Raw genomic sequence first — 19,341 nt, forward strand, 5'->3', positions numbered from 1 at the left:
GCTACGTCCACAAAAGACGCGTTTTGTGTCTGCTTTCTTTTTGCTGTTGTTATCTTTGCAGCATTGTGCTGTCGTTTTTCTGTGGGATCGTTACAGAAAACGGCGTCGACATACTGTACACACAAGCCAACCGGTAATGTCAGCGATGCGTCGGGCTTTAGCTACACAAACAAACTTTCCGGAGAAAATAATCCATCCTGTAATCTACAGAGCAAAGTAAGAGTTAACAACGGGAGCAGTTGACACGAAGCTGTGGTAGCAAAAAAAAAAAAATGTTTAAAGAGTGGTGATGTTGTTCTGCCCTGGCCAACGGTTATGTTGTCAAGTAAACTGGCCTCCAATTGCTTTATTCAGCCTTGGAATAAGAAACAACACAGGAACAATAATCGTTTCAAACCCATTTCTGTTGGATTTTGACTTAAAATCTAACAGAAGTTGATTTTAATCCAGTTTGAGAATGTTTAATATCTGAAACTTCAGATTTTAGAGCTTGAGAATGTTGTACATGCCAGGGCTGCTTTAGGAAACACCCTGCTGTTTGTTTACCTTGGCACACGTTGAAAGAAGAAGGAAAAGAAAGGATAAACTGAAATTAAAAAACAAAATACAAACACTAAGAAATAAGATCCTACAGCAGTTCTCTTTGCTAATGTCATGGCAGAGAGCCACTGTGCGTACAGTAGGGCTGGGTTGCCAAATGTCCTATAACAGCAGAATAATCTTTGAATAAATACCAAATGGGATTTGTCCAAGTCCTCTTGAACATGGCACGTTCTTGACCAAACGTTTCTTTTCTTGCCTTCCAAATTAAATTTTAGATGTACAAACTTTAATAGTCACGGCACACACACGCTGATGTGAACCTGCAGAGCAGAGAGCAGATGCGTACGTACCTCTGGATAAAAGGACTCATAGGCACATTTCCTCCTGAGCTTCCAAGCTTCAACATTACACAACTGAGCAAACCGACGTAATATTGGTTACTATCTAAAACAGGAATGAGTTTGCTTACTCTCCGACGGAGACTTCTCCTTTCACAGCGAATGCAAATATTTGGTTTCAAATGCGCACTGGCTTTAGTCACAATAGCAGTTGAGGCAGAGGCCTTTCATTAGGAATGCCATGTTTCAAAACCTTCAAAGCACAAAAAGAAGGGAGAAAAAAAAACCCAAAACAAAACCGAGTCAGTACCAGAGCTTCCAGAGGGGAGGAGACGACGGAACCACCTTCGCTCCACAATCATGAGAGATTGTGTTGGCTCATAACTCATGGCCTAACCCTGAGTGCATGAGAGGAGGAGAACAAAGGTCTGAAGAAACCTTGACTGCGTCTGGAGGAGGGAAGAAGTGAGAACATTTCAGGACTGAGTGATGTGCAAAATAGTTCTGGTAAAAGACGTGTGAAAATCCAGCTCGTCATTTGTCAAAGTATCACACTTTCCACAGCCGTCTTCGCCAGTAATGCAACACTTCGACCTCTACTGTAACATATTTCTATGCTCTCCTCTCTATAGCACACACCAGAGTTTTTCTACAAGACAGCCAAAGTTGATAAAAGATTAGATCATTTATTTCCATTGCGCGAGCGTACAATGTAGAAGCATTGCGGAAGTATTCATTAGAGTTTCCAGCACTATTCTTAAAAAAAACCCTCAAACGCCATGTGTCCTGGGTGAGTACGGTCCATCGGAAAGTTGCGTCGTGACAGAAAGCTCTGGTCATCGAGGGAGGGAAGATGGTGGCTGATGATGGTTTTTTTGGGTGTTGGGTTAGTGGTCAGAGGGTTACCCTAACCCTATCCTCTGACCAGCGTCAGAAGGCGCCTCCTAAATGTTGCGGAGAGACTTCCGGCTGGTGTCGATCTCGGCGGTAACGAGCTCGTGTCAAGGCCTCGTCACACCGACAGAAGAGCAGCTCACAACAGACAGATGAACACTTTAGAGCGTTTCTCCTTTTTCAGTCATGGGAATCGAGCACAGCTTGCTTGGCAAGCGGTTCACCAGCAAAACCCTACGCTAACCACGCACTCGTCTCTTCTACTCCTCCCTATTTATCCGCATCAAAAACACGAACGTCGCTCTCTACTGTCCTCCACGCCTAAAAGGGTTTCATGAAACGCACATAGCAGGTGCTGCTGGTGCATTTGACAACTTGGTTCTTTTCATACCATTGTTATCAAGTCAGGTCTTGCCCTGTCAGAACACACCTTTGTCTCACATTCCATCGTTTGTCTTACGATCACAACTCCCTGTTGGAGGAAACGTCTGCATTGCTCTCTCTGGGTCAGAGTAAGTCTCTGCCTCAGAAGTGGTGGCAGAGACATTATCTCGTCTGCATTATTTACCGAAGGCATTGTGTCTTCCTTCGCCACAGAAATGAAAAACCCAATACGCAAAAGTGTGAAAAGAAAGTCAAGTGATGTTTATTTCAAAGTGCTTCGCAAGATCAAAGTGCAACACAGCAACCAACCACGAAACAAGCAACCGGCGTTAAATTTTTTTTTTTCAAATAATAATCATCATGAATTATGCTCCAAATGCATTTGTCAGTGTTCCAGTTATTAATCTAACTCTAAAAAAATATGGGGTTTATCTTTGATTTGAAGGAGCTCAGTGTTTCGGCTGTTTTGAAGTTTTCGGGACGTTTGTTCCAGATTTGTGCTGCGCAGAAGAAGTTGGATGCAGCTCACAATCAACCAAAAACTCACTCTTTGCAATTTTTCTCGATTGCTTTCGTGCAGCTGCCAACTCAAGTTCCACGTTTTCAAAATTGCCGACACGCAGACAGTAACGGAGGCGCCTCTGGTCAAAGTGACACGTTTTGTCTGCAGAAGGCTTTAACCGGGCCGAAACACGGAAAAACGTGAAACGGAAGCAGCCTGACACAAATGCACAAATTGTTGTTGAAAAGGTTGATGCACAGAGTGTTCATAACGTGTCTTTTCACATAATTTCATGTTTGCTTTTCACCTGTTTGTTTATTCTTTAGAATAAGTAGAGTTGCTACTCTTCTACCTCAAAGGGAGTCAGTTGAGGTCACTGCATTCTGGGCTCATCTTTCGAAGGTTTTCTGGGTACCCTCCGCTAGCAGAAGGCCCCTGCAGCAGACCAAGATCTGCCTGCAGGGACTCGATTTCCACTTTATGATCACCCAGGAGGAGCTGGACGGATTCCCTTTTCGACCTTCTTCCCTTTTCCATCTGACCTCGTAGAAGCAAAACACAAAAGGTGACTTTTCCCTTCGCCTAACGTTTCGTGGCTGACGCTTACCCTTTCTTTGCAGCCCATCCACCTCTAAAACAGGTGGGTGGGAACTTTAATCTGCTGAGGGAATCTTTTCTAAGCAGGTTTTCCTTGCCTTGACTAAGATGAGTCGTGTGGGACGAAGGTTTTTGTCTGACACTCAAAGTGAAACGTGCACAATTCTGGCCATTGAGGTCTCTGCACGGGCAAGCAGCACAGAGTGAGGAAAAGGTTGAAGCTTTAGGCACAGCTTTGTGGCCCCTCGCTGACCACATGTCTCAGCGGTATTAGGTTTCTACCAGGACTGCATTGCTCGGCCTGCAGCAGCCCTGAGTGACAGTGTTGGACATTGTGCTTGTTGGCAGCAAACACACACACACCTCAACACCAAGTACTGCACTACAGTGTCTTCTGTTTTAAGGACAGTTTTGTTTGCATTGGCAGCGGCTCAGGCTTAAGTTGCACAAGGAAATCGGTGTATAGACCTACTGGAAACATTCCAGAAAGATTTCAGTTGACTAACTGGTTTCTTATGGTGTCAGAAAAAAAACAACAACCTCTAATCAGCCTCTAATTAAAAGGCTGATTAGATCTCGTGGTTAAGGTGTTCATGAGAAAAAAAACTGCTTACCTGACACAAATGAGTTTCCTCCATAGGTGTTTAGGCTTTTCCTCATAGGGTGAGAACCTATGATGGGACTCTGAGTAAAACCGCCGATTTTCTACGTCAAGAAGAAGCAGTTGAGGTGGCCCCAGCATCTGATTAGGATGCCTCCTGCATGGACGCCTCCCTGGTGAGGCGCTCCGGGCCCGTCCCACCCAGAGGAGACCTAGACAGGAACCAGAGGAAGATCCAGGATACTATATTCCTCAGCTAGCCTGGGGTCGCCTCAGGATTCTCCCGGAAGAGCTGGCTCACGTGGCCAGGGAGAGGAAAGTCTGGGCCTCCTTACTTAGGCTGCTGCTTCAGCAATTCAACTCTGGATAAGTGGAAGAAAATGGATGGATGGATGGATGGATGGATGGAATTGTGTGTTTAGGTGTTCAATTGTTTAAGCGTGTCCACTAACCTGCTAAGTTCTCTTGCTTATCTTACGTGTTTCCATCATTCAGCCACATTTAGGCCTCCTGCTTGTTGTTTCTGAGGTTTTGCTAATAGCTCTGAAGAGTCCTGACGTGTCGGGGTCATCTGAGCTCTCCACCTGTTTCCATGCGTCTGCCAGTGAGTCATGAGGCAACTTCACGGTCTGCTATAGGCTTCAAGAACGCCGACGGCTTTCAACCCTGTCAGACACTAAATTTGCTGACTTTTTAAATATGTTTTACTCCTTTAACTCACCTCTGAACTGAACCGTTTTAAGTGTAAATCGCAGGTTTTTCTTTGCTGCAATTTACAGCTTTTCATTTCTGCTGATAAAACCACATTGTTCTACATTGTTCTATCCTGTTTATGCTGCCACAATGAAACTGCTTAACTTACCTGCAGGTCGGCCTTTCTGTGGAAATTACAAGCAAATTTCATTAGAGGCAGGAGAGAGTCTGAAGTTTTTTGTTCAGCTTAACAAGTTGGCTTCTCATTGTTCTGTCGCTTGGATCACCTTAGCCGCAGGTAAGTTGTGTTTTTTTTTTTACAAATTTATTGTCCTGAAACAGATCTACTATTTTTTTTTTTTCTGCAGCACTTTTCGCAGCGAGAAGTCCAACATTTAGCCGTATGTTTTTGGATCTAAAAGAGTCACGTTCAGTTCCTGGCAGGGACTGAGTTGCTCAAAATGCTTTGGTTTAAAAAAAAAAAAAAAAAACTGAACCTGGCGCTTTGGTTTTCATTTGCATTTTGTCCAAATTTTTGAGGCCAATGAGGAAGAGAAACTGACCCACAGCATCACTGATCTTCCGCTAAACAGTGGTCGTGAGGATCTTTCCCTCACGTTCATAGTTTGTTTCACACCAAACTAAGCTGGAGAGCTGCTGTAGCAAAGTATATTTGTAATATATTTGTAATAATATAACAAAACAAAGCTTTATGATCGGTAACTCTAGTGTACAGCTGGCATTTAGTAGTTGCTATGGAAACAAAAGGACCCTGAATAAACTTCTTTTTGCCACATTCTGTGCAAACAGACTTTTTTTCTTTTTTTTGGGAGATTTTCACCCCTTTTTTTACCATCTAATCAAAAAGGATTTATAAGAAATGAAAATCCTTTGGCCACATTAATGGGATCTTTTAGGAGTCTGATTCCTAAAGTTGGGATTATTAGTTTGAGATCTTGTTAAAGTCTCAGTTAGAGATCTCAGCTAAAGATTTATTTGCTTTAAAAACTGTTTGCTCGTCTTTTACAAGGGTGTAAAAATACAGCAGCCATTCATCGCCCCTCTATGTGCCAAACGTCAAAATTAATCTTTCAAAATGCAGAGACATAATGTTTTCGTGGAGTGTGGAAAGTAAAGTCTGGATTACAGTTTTTCTTGGTCGATTGGGCCCGCTTCAAGAAACTGCTCGATAGGTTTTAGTTTTGGTTCACGTTTAGAGTATTTCCTGGAATTTTTACAGTTTTATTTTTTTTTTCAGCTTTCAGTCACAGTGTGGAAAAAAAAGAGAAAAGGTAATGGAATCAATAAAATATGCATCAAAACATTTCTGATCCTGGATTAAACTTTTTCCAAAAAGAAAAAAAAAGTCTAAATTAGGCACTGAGTGTTGCATTTATATATATATATATATATAAATATATATATATATATATATTTGCCCATTTTTAACGATTGATTGGAACAGCTCATGCGCTTGGCTCTAAGTTGTGTTGTTTGCTTCTGTTTCATATTTTAAATGTTTTGGCAGAGTTAAAGCCTTCTGCAGACAAAACGGGTTTATTGACCACAGGCATGAATGTCTTACGTAATGACACACGCTTTCATTTTACTCACTCAGTGGTACATATGAATAGTTAATGTAACTAAAATAAACTATGAATGACAAGGAGTAGGAAGAAGTACAAACCATTCACACTCAAAGAAAAATAGCCATTCAGCTCATAAATCAATTGCAGACTTGTTTCAAATACACAGCAGCTTATTCAATGCCATTCCGCTTCATCGTAATGATTTAGAAATGTCTTTTAAATGCAGAGGAAGGGCTTGGATTGTTTCATCTCACTGTCAAAACTGTTCTTTGAACTGACGCCGTTCTGAATCGTAATCATTTGAAAATCTCAGCTCCGTTCAATTTGTGTTTCCTTTCTCTTTTTACAAATCTATTTTTGATTAGTGGTTGGTAAAATAACTTTTTTTTTAAATATGTATGCGCTTTGTACTTGAATTTTAAAACATCGTGTTTGATCAACATCCAATGAGTTTAACTGTATAAATATTTGGGTTTGTGTGACGTCTAGATCCAACTTCCACTTCTATGACACTCTTGATGGAAAAGTCAAATCAAATCCCAGCGCCGCACTTTTACGCAAATGCCGTTTAAGGAGGATCTTTGCTTGCGCTTCGCATTTGAAACGTCCGCAAACAGAACCGGTGTTGCAGCTGTTCGGTTCAGGCCCGTGTGGAATCTGCAGCTGAAACGTTTTACGGTCTCGCCCACTCGAGTGACTCACACTGTCCACCGGCCAGCGGTCATGATTCCCTTTCGCTCTGCTGAGAGTTTCTCACATCCCAACATCTCATGTAACCCTCCAAAAACGATTCCTGCCGGGGGCCACTGGGCCCCAAAGCCAAACTTTCCACCTCCCAACACTGAAGCGTTTGTTCGTGTCGGAGAAGACAAGTTGCTCCCCGTCGGTAGGTGCTGCTGCCACACAGATATTTTTTACTCACACACTTATCTTAACGGCGATAACAAATCAGCCACTTTCTTCTATACTTAAACGCAAAGCGTCACTATTTCTTGTGGAAAGTGGCACGAGTGACACTTTAGAAGTACATTTTCGGTTTGGATTTGATTTTAGGAGGTTATAGTTTGCAGCTGTGCTCATATATAGTCTATACAGAGCAGACAGCTCAATGTTTCCAAATGTGCTCAAATGGTGGGCGCCACTGCCACCTGGTGGCAACTCCGCCGTACGACAACTTCCGCTCAACTTGTCAAAGTGGAGCTAACATTTCAGTGAAATTCAGTCTTTGTAGCATTAATGATTCAAAATCTGTTTACAGAAGTCTAACACACATGGGATGAAAAAAAAAAACAACATATTTTTTATTACTTACTGTCTGAAGTTAAATCAAATGAAACTTCTCTTGTTTGAGCCCAGTTATTTTAACCAAATTATGTTTATTTGCTTAAAAGCAGAAAACTTTTTTTTTTTTTACAAAATTGTTTTTGTCACTTTTTTCAAATAACTTTTTTCCACACAATTTATTTAAAATATTTTTTTTCTTTCGCTGTTAATTTTAAAAAAATATATATTTTAGTGTTCTAAAAAATATCACAAAACTACAATTGAAAGGGCGCAAGTTTGCAGTTTTTTGTTATTTGTTGACATGATATAAACTGATTAAATTATGTGTATGCTCACGTTTAGTTTGTACTTTATTTTTGCCTTCATAAAAGCTTTTGCTGGACATGACTCCTTTAAATCAGGACTGACATCCCACCTGGTTAGAGTTGCATTTGGTTAGTAGAAACTGAAACGTTGATCAACATATCTGATGCAAATCTGCACTTTGAACTGCCTTGTTGCTGAAATGTGCCTTACAAATAAACTTGACTTGACTCACTGGATGGGACAGTGGGGAAATCTGAGGAACTCAATAGATTTAAAAAAGGCCAAAAGATTAAAACTATTTGGAAAAGTCTTTTGGAATCATTTCTTCCAGTTTAAACAATGTTCAAGTTAATCCTATTTTTCAAACTGTCCTAAATTCATTGGGATGTTTAGGAAAAACCTGACTTATAAGAAATTTAACTTCCTAATTTAACACCTTCAAATTGGGTCTATGTCTCTTTAAGAAATGTCTGATCTTTCTGACCTCATCACAACATGGCTCCTCTATGATGCCTTTAGCAACGTTTTACCAGTGTTGTACTGAACAGTTGCTCCTATAATGAGCTCAGCAGATGTGCAGTTAAAACAGATGTTTGCCGATTACTGTTGGCTAGTCTGAAGGAGCAGAGAGGCGGATGCTCGCTCTGTGAGGTGGAGGAGCATTTGCTTGGAAACTGCAGCTCTGAGGAGGAGGGGCTTCATCCTTCGAAGGCGGAGCTAGGTTCATCCAGGCGTTTTTGCACAGCTGAACGGTTGCCATGGACATCAAAGGATTTCTCAAACATGCATGAAGTAATCGAAGCATCAACTCAGGTGTGTTTTCGATGAGGGAATAAGTTTATAAAATGATATAAAGCAGAAAGAAAATGAAGAAAAAAGTGGAGAGATTTTCTGTTCAGGAAGAGGTCTCACACATACACACAAACTCACACACATCGTTTTTTCCCCGCTCTGGTGTTGTGACTCGTCTTTCTGCTCCATCTCCAAGCAAAGCTCCAAACCAGACACCCGTACAAAGACGGGGGGTTTTGTTGTTCTTGTTTTATTTTCTTCTGCCTTGAGCGACGCAGCAGGTGGGGTGTTTTAGTAATCTACTGTTGTTGAGTATTTGATCACATTATGAGTACAAGGGCATGCTACGCTGTCCTTCTTCTTCTTCATCGTTTGCCTCTGAATCCAATTAAAAAATCCTTTTATACTCTCACACTTATGAACTAAAACTGTAAAGTTATTTGAAGTAAAATGGAGCAATAATTAATACCAGTTGAAATGGGAGAGGATTTTGTTTTCTCGAAAAGAAGATTATTCTTATTTTTGTTGACGTCCTGTATAGACTCTTTGTAAATGTTTTTTTTTTTTTTAATAATTACTGTATGGCAGCCTGGGAGCCTTTACATTCTAGATTAATTTCTTAACATTTTTTTTTTATTTTTTACAAAAAACAAGGACATTTTTGACTTTGAAAAGTGGAAAATTTACTAAAAAAGAAAAACACCCAGAAATGTTGAGATTAATCTCAGAAATGTTCTAGAGAAAAATGTGAAATTCCTGAATTTTACAAGTTGAAACATTTTTTTGTTTGTTTTTTGAAGAAAGCAAATTTTCAAATGTCAAATTTTCAAACTCAGAAATTTCCACTTTTCTAGAAAATTTCTGAGATTAATCTAAAAGTTCTGGAGCTTTTTGGAGCAAATTTTTCACTTTTCACACTCAGAAATTTCAACCTTTTTTTCTAGTTTTTGGGCAGAAATTTACTCATCCTGGTTTTTTTCTTGTACGCTGTAGTACTGTTGTAGTACTGTTGTCCTTCAGCCATCTGGAGAAATAAACCCAGTCAGAAACAACCAATCAGAGTCACGGGGAGGAGCTTAGCGCTGTCAATCACTCTCACTCATTACTCTCTTTTAAAGGTGTTGTTTTGTTGAGATAGATCAGCGCATTAAACTGCCATATTATGCCCTTTTGCAATAATAAAGTATTTAAACAAAGTATTTTTTTCCTCTTAATCTGAAAGAGTGATGACTTAAAATTAATAAAGTAATTAGCTGGACAAATAATTTCTTTCACAAAACTCACATGTTGTATATTGGAAAAATATTTATATGGGTTTTATTTATCAACTGAACAAGTTATTACAATTTACAACTTGCTTCTTAATTACACAGCATAAATATTGAGGATAGAAAAATCAGACTACTTACAATTTAATTTTTATGGGATTTTTTTTCTCTGTAATTAGACATTTCTCAACATTTCTGCATCTTGGTGAAGTAGGAGCAGCAGCTTCAGAAGTTGGTCCGCAAGGACATTTGGTTTCACTCAAAGAAACGATGAAACGAATAAAAAAAAGAACACTTGTATTGTGTGGTGGTCAGTGAATAACCACAAAAAAATTAAAAAAAAGCAAACTATTTCTCGAATTTAGTGGTCCATTATATTTAAGGAGCATTTTAAAGAGACGATCTCTTATATTCCACAAAGTAAAGAAAAGATAAAGAAAACCTTATTAGAACAATCCTTGAGGATTTGCAGGGCCAACGTGTTCTGCTTTAATAGCATTTCCATGGTGACCTCTGTGAAGAAAGGAAAGTATGATTCAATATATTTTGGTATTCCGAGAATGACCTGTGGTATTAAAATAATCAGCTACTTTTTGTGGAGGGGGGAAAGAAAGAGGGCGGCTTTAAGAAAAAGTATGAAATAATTAAAATTCCCCCCTGACCAAAAACATTCCCAAGGCTGTGATGCGTTTTTAAAGTTTGAAGGAAGAAATATTTTCAGCGTCCAAATGAAGCCCACAGTCTTAAATAGTTGTGAACGTTTTTTATTTTGTTTTTTTTTGCATTATTGGTTCAGTTTTTCAAAAGCTTCTCTGACGTTTTTGCCGCTGTGACACGTTGCTCCGAGGGTCGTAAAACGTTTTTCTACAAGGAGGAAGAAGAAATATCAAACATCAAGGTTCTTTGTTTCATTTTTGTATTTTGTATTAAATCCCTTTCATTTTCACCCTTGTTCAAAACAATACAAATTTCTCAAATATAGGAAAGAAAACCAGGAAAAAAATGAATCCTTAAGGCAAAATGCTGGATGTAAAGGTCGTTATTACACCTCAGATTTATACGTTTGTTTTTGCAAAACCTGAGAAATTACGTACATGTATGAACACAAGTGTTGCACTTTAATTAAAACACACAGTTTGAAATTGTTCACGTAGGAAGTTATCATTGATTACTGATAACTCTCAGTGATTTGTTGCATTTTGAGGAGTTTGGGCTTTTTCAAAATCTTCCAGCGAAAGAGCACAGCAGAAAACACAAGTTCAATTATTGCATGTTGAACATCAACTAAATTGAGCAAAAGAAGGTGGAGAATACATAAGTCCTTTGAGCATTTCAACCATGTGACAGACAGACCAGAGCCCAGACAGGTTGATGCTCCCTCTTTCAAACCTCTTGAAATCTTTCTCTGAAATTGTGGTGATGTTGTTATTTTGCCTCCCCAAAGACTCTTAAAGCTGCTGCGTGGACCGGGTTATGTTTACCAAAGTGACTAAAACCTTAAAAGTAAAGGAAGAGAAAGAACATGAGCGTTGGTTGTCACACTAGCTGCATTTCAGTTACAAATGTGCGCAAAACCTTTGTCAATATTCTCCTAATGTTGGACAAAAAAAGACACAATGTCGCAATAGCTGTGTTTCCTTTAAATAGGAAACTCAATTAAAATCACATGAGTAAGTGTGCTCATGTGATGGGTGTTTAGAAAACATGCCGCTCCAAGATCCTCCAGCTACTTCCCGTCATCTTCTTCATGATTCTGGTGACATCCAGTTGTTGATCATGTGACTCGTGATGCGAAAAAAGTGTTTCCATTGCAGTTTTGTGAAATAGGCTAATTTCAGTACGGCAAAAAGAAGCCGACACATCATAACTTATGTTCAAAATGTCAAATTATGCAATGACAACGGTCAATGGAAACATAGCTATTGCTTGTTACCACAAGGCAGTGGCTGTATTTCCATTGATTGCACTACAATTTGACACATCGAAAATAAATTTGCAAAGTAGAAATGTGCCAATTTTTAAAAAAAACTCTTGTACGTTGACAAGTTTTGGCGTTAGGGTGAGGTGAGTTTTTTTGGCCCTTTGGAAATTAGTTTATTTCACAAAACTGTAAAAAGAAAAAAAAAACCTTTTTTGCATCACGAGTCACATGACCAACAATAGCAGCACAAACCGCGAAGAAGAGACAGGGGGAAGTGGAGCGTCATGTTTTTAATGAGTTTTTTGTCTTTTTTTTTTTTTTTTTTACTCATGTGATTTTAATTGCACTTTTTATTTAATGGAAACACCTCAGTTTGCTAAATTAGGTTGTTTAGCAGAATATTGAGAAAGTTTCACACACATTTCTAACTGGAATCCAGCTGGTCTGAAGTTCTGTTGCTATAACCAATTTAAATTGACCGTTTTCCCTTTTTGCTTGGGTCACTTTGTTGAAATCACACCAAAGTTTATGAAGAATGTTTTTTTTTTTGTTTTGTTTCCATGTGCCCAAAAACAACTAAACCAGCTTGCAGAGGTCGAGACAAGACGAGCAGAACATGAAACTAGAGCAGATGAAAACTGAGGCCCTTTTATACAGAGGAGATGTGATCAAAAGCACAGGTGGCATTCTGGTCATTACTCACATTTTCCCTCAATATTAAGACAACCAATGATTTTTTTCCCCCATAGTATTTATTTATTTTTCCTAATTTTGCTGTTCGTAAGAGTACAAAATAAAATTTTTCAGGTTGGTGTACCTGTTCATGCGACAGACTGGCGACCTGTCCAGGGTGTACCGCGCCCCTCGACCGGAACGTTAGCTGGAGATAGACAGCAGCCCTTCCTGACCCCTCTAAGGGTGTTAGAAAATGGATGGATGGATGTCGGTGTACATGGCCAGAATGTTCAACCGTTACATTTTACTTTTCTGCTGCAAAGAAAAACAACTAACCTAAAATATTCCAACAGGAGGTGTTCCACTTTTTTTCTTCAAATCAACAACAGTTCATCTAAACTGTTTCCAAAAGTACAAACAGCAGCCGCCTTCTCTAACGCCGCATGAACCCAACTTCGCACATCTGTTTGCAAACGGCTGAGCATTTCTTTACGTTCCGACGTTTGTTCGGTGTGGTGGATATTTGTTTTGGCACGTCGCTTGTTTTGCGGAGACTGCTGGACCTGAAAGGAAAGCCACCGATTGTGATGAGAGGTGAAAATGGAAAAAAGTTAGTTTTGAAGTAAAATGAATGAGAAAATAAAAGGAGATAAAGACTATTTTCTACATGAAGTTAGAAAAAAATCATAGTTAGAAAATCAAAGTGTTTTCTCCATGATTTCAATCTTTCTATTTTCTTTTATATAATACTTCAAAAGACTGTGATTATGTGGCTCCTTTGTTGCTCTAATGAGATGAAAATTGTTATTTTATTTTATTTTTTTCTGTACACATTTTTTGACCTTGATTCCAGCAATAGTGACATTCTTAAGGAATCAATTCTCTGGATTCATAAAGCGCTTATTATCAGCATTTTTATTTCCCCGTCTGGCCCATTTTAACTGTGAGTAACAAAGGTTTGACTTTCAATTCATCCTCGATCATTTGTATCCACGGTTCTCACTCTTTTTTTTTTTTTTTTAGCCTTTTTGTATCTAAAGCTCTGATCAGAATACATGCAGTACCGCTTGGGGTCCACTTGGTGGTGTTGTGGCTGCACAGAGGAGAGTAAGGTCTAGATTCAATAAAAGATAGCATTCACGTCCTATTGTGTCCTGTTAGACAAAAAAAGTTACAGTATTAGGTTTCCGAATGGCAAGAGTGTGAAAGAAAATGAGAAACACGGATGTTGTTGATTAAATGTTTGGTAAAAGGCAAGGGATCATCGGATCTAGGACAAATGCTTGTAGACTATCTGGTGCTTTTGGGTTGCATTCGATAAAGTAAAACAAGAGGAGGAAAAGAGTTGAACATTTTTTTCCAAGTTTATGTCCCATTGCCAAAACATTCTTACCAGACTTCGGGAGCAACTCAAGTACGATAATTCACAACTTAAAGGAATTCAACTCCAAAACGTAAAATGCAATAAAGTGGAAATAGTGTTAGTAAAATATACATATATATTTTATAACGACAGCTATGTGTTTTGTCAGAGAAACTGCTCTCCAGCATTGTTCAGGTGTCATTTTGAACTACTCTTGAACAAAAACTGAAAGGTACTTAGGATGCTATTTTATGCACTTTAATTTTGAGTTTCTTCCATGGATTTTCACCTGAATTTGGGTGAACAGAAAACTTTATTGACCATGTGATCAAGCTACCATTATATCTACTGTACTTATGTTCAGACTCTTATCAAGAACGTCTTAGTGAATGTGATTATCATCATCCCTTCCACTGTAGGAAGCATCCAGCACCACACACACCATAATCCTCTCACCTCCAAACCTAAATTGTAGGTAAGGTATTTTGGGTTAGCCATCTCTCTTGGAAGCAATGACAGTTTGCTTTTTCTTCAGCGGTTGAGTCTTGCGCAGTATCAGTGCATGAAGGTTATTGATTTCATGGGGAAAAACGGCACCCTTTTAATTCCAGGCATTTCTCAATCATGATTAATTTATGGTGAAATCACGTAGCTCCTGAACTGCAGTCTCTTACTTGCCCTATTGAAACATTCAGATGTTTAGAAATATATCTGGGGGCGTGCTGTGGTGGCGCAGGGGGTTAGCACGCCCCACGTTTGGAGGCCTTAGTCCTCGACGCGGATGTCGCGGGTTCGACTCCCGGTCCCGACGACCTTTACCGCATGTCTTCCCCCCTCTCCTCACCCTCCTTCCTGTCTGCCTACTGTAGAAAAAATACGAGCCACTAGCGCCGCAAAAACTCTTCGGAGAAAAAAAAAATGGACAAAAAAAAAAAGAAGAACTATATCTGTAACCAGTCGGGTTGTTTTACAATAGGAAGGTTACGTGCAACGTGAGAGAGCCCTCTGACTTCAACCATTTTGTGACATGTTGGTTATAAGAAACCTTTTCATTGGCTATCAATTAGAACTAAACCGATCAATAAAGGTTTCTGCTGAACCTTATTTTTCTTAGTGTGTTGAAAATTTATTCCCGGTTTCATCTTATTTGCAATATCTTACAACAGAACACAGTTGTGTTGTGAGACATCACAACATTGTGACATTACTAAATGGTATTGTTTTCTCTTAGGTGTTTTCAAACCACTAATTACCGTTGTATTGTGTGTATGGATTGCATGCATTACATTGGGGACATGAAATTTAAGCAATCTTACTACCTGTTCATTCTCCAACTGTCTCATTGACCGTTGGAGATAGGAACCAGCCTCCCAATCAGAATGACTCTACAAGGTCTAGACATGTACAGACAATGGCCATCACCATGTTTCGCTGCAGGGACGATGTGTTCAGGGTGATCTACAGCATTATTTTTTCAGTAAGCATTGTTTTTTGCACAAAGCTACATGTTTGTCGGATCTCTCCAGAGCACCTTCTTTCACATCTTGCTGTGTCCCCTAACCCAAACATTAAGCAGGACTAGCCTTTCTTTTGACTACGGCGTTCTTCTTGTCATCCTTCTTTTGAGGCAAGAATTATGGAGCAAACAACACATCCATTTTCTGTGAAAACAACATACTTTTGAACATTGAATCTATGTTCTCCCTGTCTCTTTTGCTGGATGGTCATGCTTTATAATAGATTGAACAATGCTTGATGACACGATAAAAGGTTTGGATACAGTGGACGACCCAACTATTTGTGGTTTAGCATTCACAGATTTTTTGTGTGAATCTTATGAAAATATTTGAAGAAAAATGCAACTTTTGAAGCTAAACTATGTGTACCTAATTCTATGTGGTATTTGCATAGCAGCCTATCCAGGAGAGACCTTTATTTTCTTTGGCACTGATTGGTTGTTCCCCTAAAACTTCTAATATAGAAGACTGTTGAAATGAAATTCTGCGGTTGTGCTAAGACGTTTTCCACTGTACGTATGAATACTTATTAAGGTATACTTTGTGTCTTAATTATCAAATTAGACAAGTTTCTTTCAGTATTAATTATTTACGGATCTTATTTAAAATTTTTGAAGGAAAATTCAGCTTTACAGATCTTAAACAAGATAAGCGTAAGTAAGCGTTAATGCTATATGTCCAACTTTGTAGATTTTTGGATCTTTTTACTTCACAGTAGCTCTGTTTTCATTCACCATATAATTACACAAATTGGAATTGGAAATGTATTTATTTATTTCAAAAATAAATACATTTATTTTTTAAATTTATTTCAAAACTAAATTTGTTTAATGGAAACAAGACATTTTAAAAAAATAAACATGTTTTATTTTAAAAAGTTTTTGCATTATAGACTGAGGTGGTTTGTCATCTTTATCAAAATTAGTGTATTTAGCAAAACTGCAATGGAAACACTTTTTTCGTCTCGCGATAACCGGATGTTACTACTGGCAGAAAAGACGAAGAAGAGTCAGGAAGTGGTCAGAATGACTTCCTGTGAACTAATTTATTCACACATGATTTTAATTGAGCTTCTTATGTAATGGAAACATCGCAGTTGCAAAATTGTGTTTTTGCGACAATGGCAAAAGATAGTTTGTGCACACTTGAAATGGAAACGCGGCTATTGATGCAACACTTTGTGTTTCTCTACCACATAAATCCTCAGTAGAACAGAATGAATTTATGTTTCAGGAATCAACATGAAAAAATAACATGAAAACAACATTTTTGCATAGTTTTACTTAACCTTCTACCTTAAAAATAATATCTTGTGTTGTTTTTCTTTTAACAATGAGCACACACAAATTAGGTATTTTCTTTACATTTTTTGCCCAAATAATTCAATTCAACATTTAAAAGAATAATAAGGAAGTTGCTCAAAAAAAAAAATCAGCATCTGTAGTTTCTCTTCACCAGAGTGTCGTCATTTCTGATATCACCCAGACAGATGTGACTTAATGTGTCCTAAAGGTGCCCACCTGGGTACATAAACACTTGGCCTGACGGACCCGGCCATGCATGGCTTGCCTCCGCTCTATTTATTTTATGGCATGGCGTATATCACTTTATGGCACCCATCTATCTGGCAAACCTTGAAAAGGCTGTTGAGACGCCGAATAAATCTCAGGGTGACGCTCTGACAGTCCCTGATCTGCCTGTCCGTGTTGCCTGAAATCTCTCTCGGCGATCATAACTTTGCTCTCTCACACGTCCTGACACATTCCTCGCTGAAGAGGAGGCCCGGGAAGAAGTGTTTGCGGGTGTGAATGTGTGTGTGTGTGTGTGCGTGTGTGTGTGCATGCGCGCAGCATCAGATACAACACCTCTGCTCTAATGTCACCTGTCAAGATGCGGCTGAAAGGGAAACGCATGCAGGAATCTTACGCGGTGTGACACGGCTCATTTTGGAGTTTGGTGCCCCGCACGAACGGCGGTGATCGGAGTGTTGCGCTCAAGTTTGGCATAAATCCATGTTTGTGTGTATAAAGGAGTATCTGGGTGTAATTAATGATGTGTTCCTCCTCTTCATTGGATAATAGGATTTACCCACCCCGGGCGGTAAAGGGAACGGACGGGGTGGGAGGAACGGCTCCGCACATATGTATGCAGGAGAAAAGGAGAAGAGTGTGTGTTTGCTGCGGAGTCAGTGAATGGGAGCCCGATGTAGTGATACCAATGTGTGTATGCGTGTGAGTGTGATAGGGGCAAGAGAAGTGGGGGGAGGGAGGGAACAAGCGAGTGATTTATAACAGCTACTTCAGGTCTCTCCTCTCTACCACAGCAGCACCATAAACACATCCATTACAAAAGCACTGATGTTAATGGGACGGTTTGGGTGTGTGTGTGGGGAGGGGGGGAGGGGGGTGTAAGTTCGTACGCAAGTGTTGGGGTGTGTGTGTGAGTGAGAGAGAGACAGAGAGAGAGAGAGAGAAAGAGAGAGAGAGAGTGATAACCAGATGCTTCTGGGTGAAAAGGAGGTGAAGGTTACCAGGGTTGCTGGAGGTTTACTGGAGCACAAGTTTCTTATGTTTGTGTGTGTTGGTGTGTTGAATTGTTTTGGATTTTGTTTTGCAGAGAAGGCTCATTTCCAAACATTTCAGGGGTTTTTTCTTCATTTTGTTCTGTTCCTGTGTGTGTGTGTGTGTGTGCGTGTGCGTGTGCTTGTGTTCCCTGCTCTGCTGGAGATACGCAGCTGAGGAGATGGAGTGATAAAACCCAGAATTGAGGAAAATACTCCAGAGAGTAAACAGAGGGAGCAAAGAAGAAATAAATAAAGAGGATGTAGAGCCTCTTGGTAATGGACTGGTGGATGCTGGGGAACACATCCGAGCTTGTGTGTGTGCGCACAGGGGTGTGCGTGTGTGTGTGAGAGAGAGAGTATATATGCTCAAACAGTGTGCGCCTGTCTCCTCTCACATTACCCTTTACATTAAAACCAGTCAGGAGGAAAATTACTGCAGACCTGGGCCACCGTCTGCCCACCTGGCCCCACAGAGAGAGGGCTGGACGTGCAGCCAGAGGATGGGATAAAGAGGGGGATAAGGGGATGAGGGGGAGGTGGTGAGAGGAGAGACTGGGGGCAGGGGGGCTGGTCAAGGGATCTGGAAACGGTCCAGACTGCCCGCGCTACTGGTCCGAAGTCAAGCCAGGATTTCCTGTGTGTGCTTCATGGCTGCATGGGAACTCCATCACTGTTGTCATGGTTAAAGGGACGGGTCCTGCTTTCACTTTACACTCTCCTCTGTAATGTGGGAGGTGTGACTAAAAATGCAAGTGAGCATTATTTTAATGTCATGACTGCTGGAAGCGGAGCCAGTTCATTAACGTCTGTCTGTCTGTCTGTCTTTCTGGAAATGAGTGCCAACATTTTTCTGATGGATGTCTAGAAACCTAGCTAGCTAGATAGCCACCCAAAAAAAATGTTGGGACTCATTAGTAGGAATTTTTGTTATACGTTACATGATTATCTCCCCAATGCAGCACCACCATATTTGGCCATCCAGCTAGCTAGATATCTGCCTAGTTATTTAGCTAGCTGCCTGCCTATCTGGGTTCAACCAGGGTGCCATTTATGTAAATAATGCTGCTGGTCTAGAACAGATTGAAAAAAACAATAATATTCTGATTTACAAATATAGTTTTTATACTTTTTTAAAATATTGCATTACTGCTTCCTGTTTGTGGATCATTTAGTTTAAACAATATCAGAATATTATCAAGAATAAAAGAGAACAGAGTCTGTTGATTTAAAAAAAATTTTTTACCTCCTTCCTCTAAAACTGAGAAGTGGATACAAGCATTTAAAAAACAAAAAGACAGTCCAGCTAAGAGGACTAAAGATATTAGTTTAAAACGTCCCAAACCCTACAATTCACAAAGAAACTGAACACATAGTTTAGATTTTAAAGTAGAGTATTGAATTTTCTTTTGTGCAAATGTGATCTAGGAGGGACCTTTTGCACTGTGAGAGCTCAGATTAGTGTTTAATCCCTCTGTAACTTCAGTTCCAAATCCAAAGAGAGGAGCCTCCGG

Source organism: Xiphophorus couchianus, chromosome 8, assembly GCF_001444195.1.
Source record: "Xiphophorus couchianus chromosome 8, X_couchianus-1.0, whole genome shotgun sequence".
In the NCBI taxonomy this organism is placed as follows: Eukaryota; Metazoa; Chordata; class Actinopteri; order Cyprinodontiformes; family Poeciliidae; genus Xiphophorus; species Xiphophorus couchianus.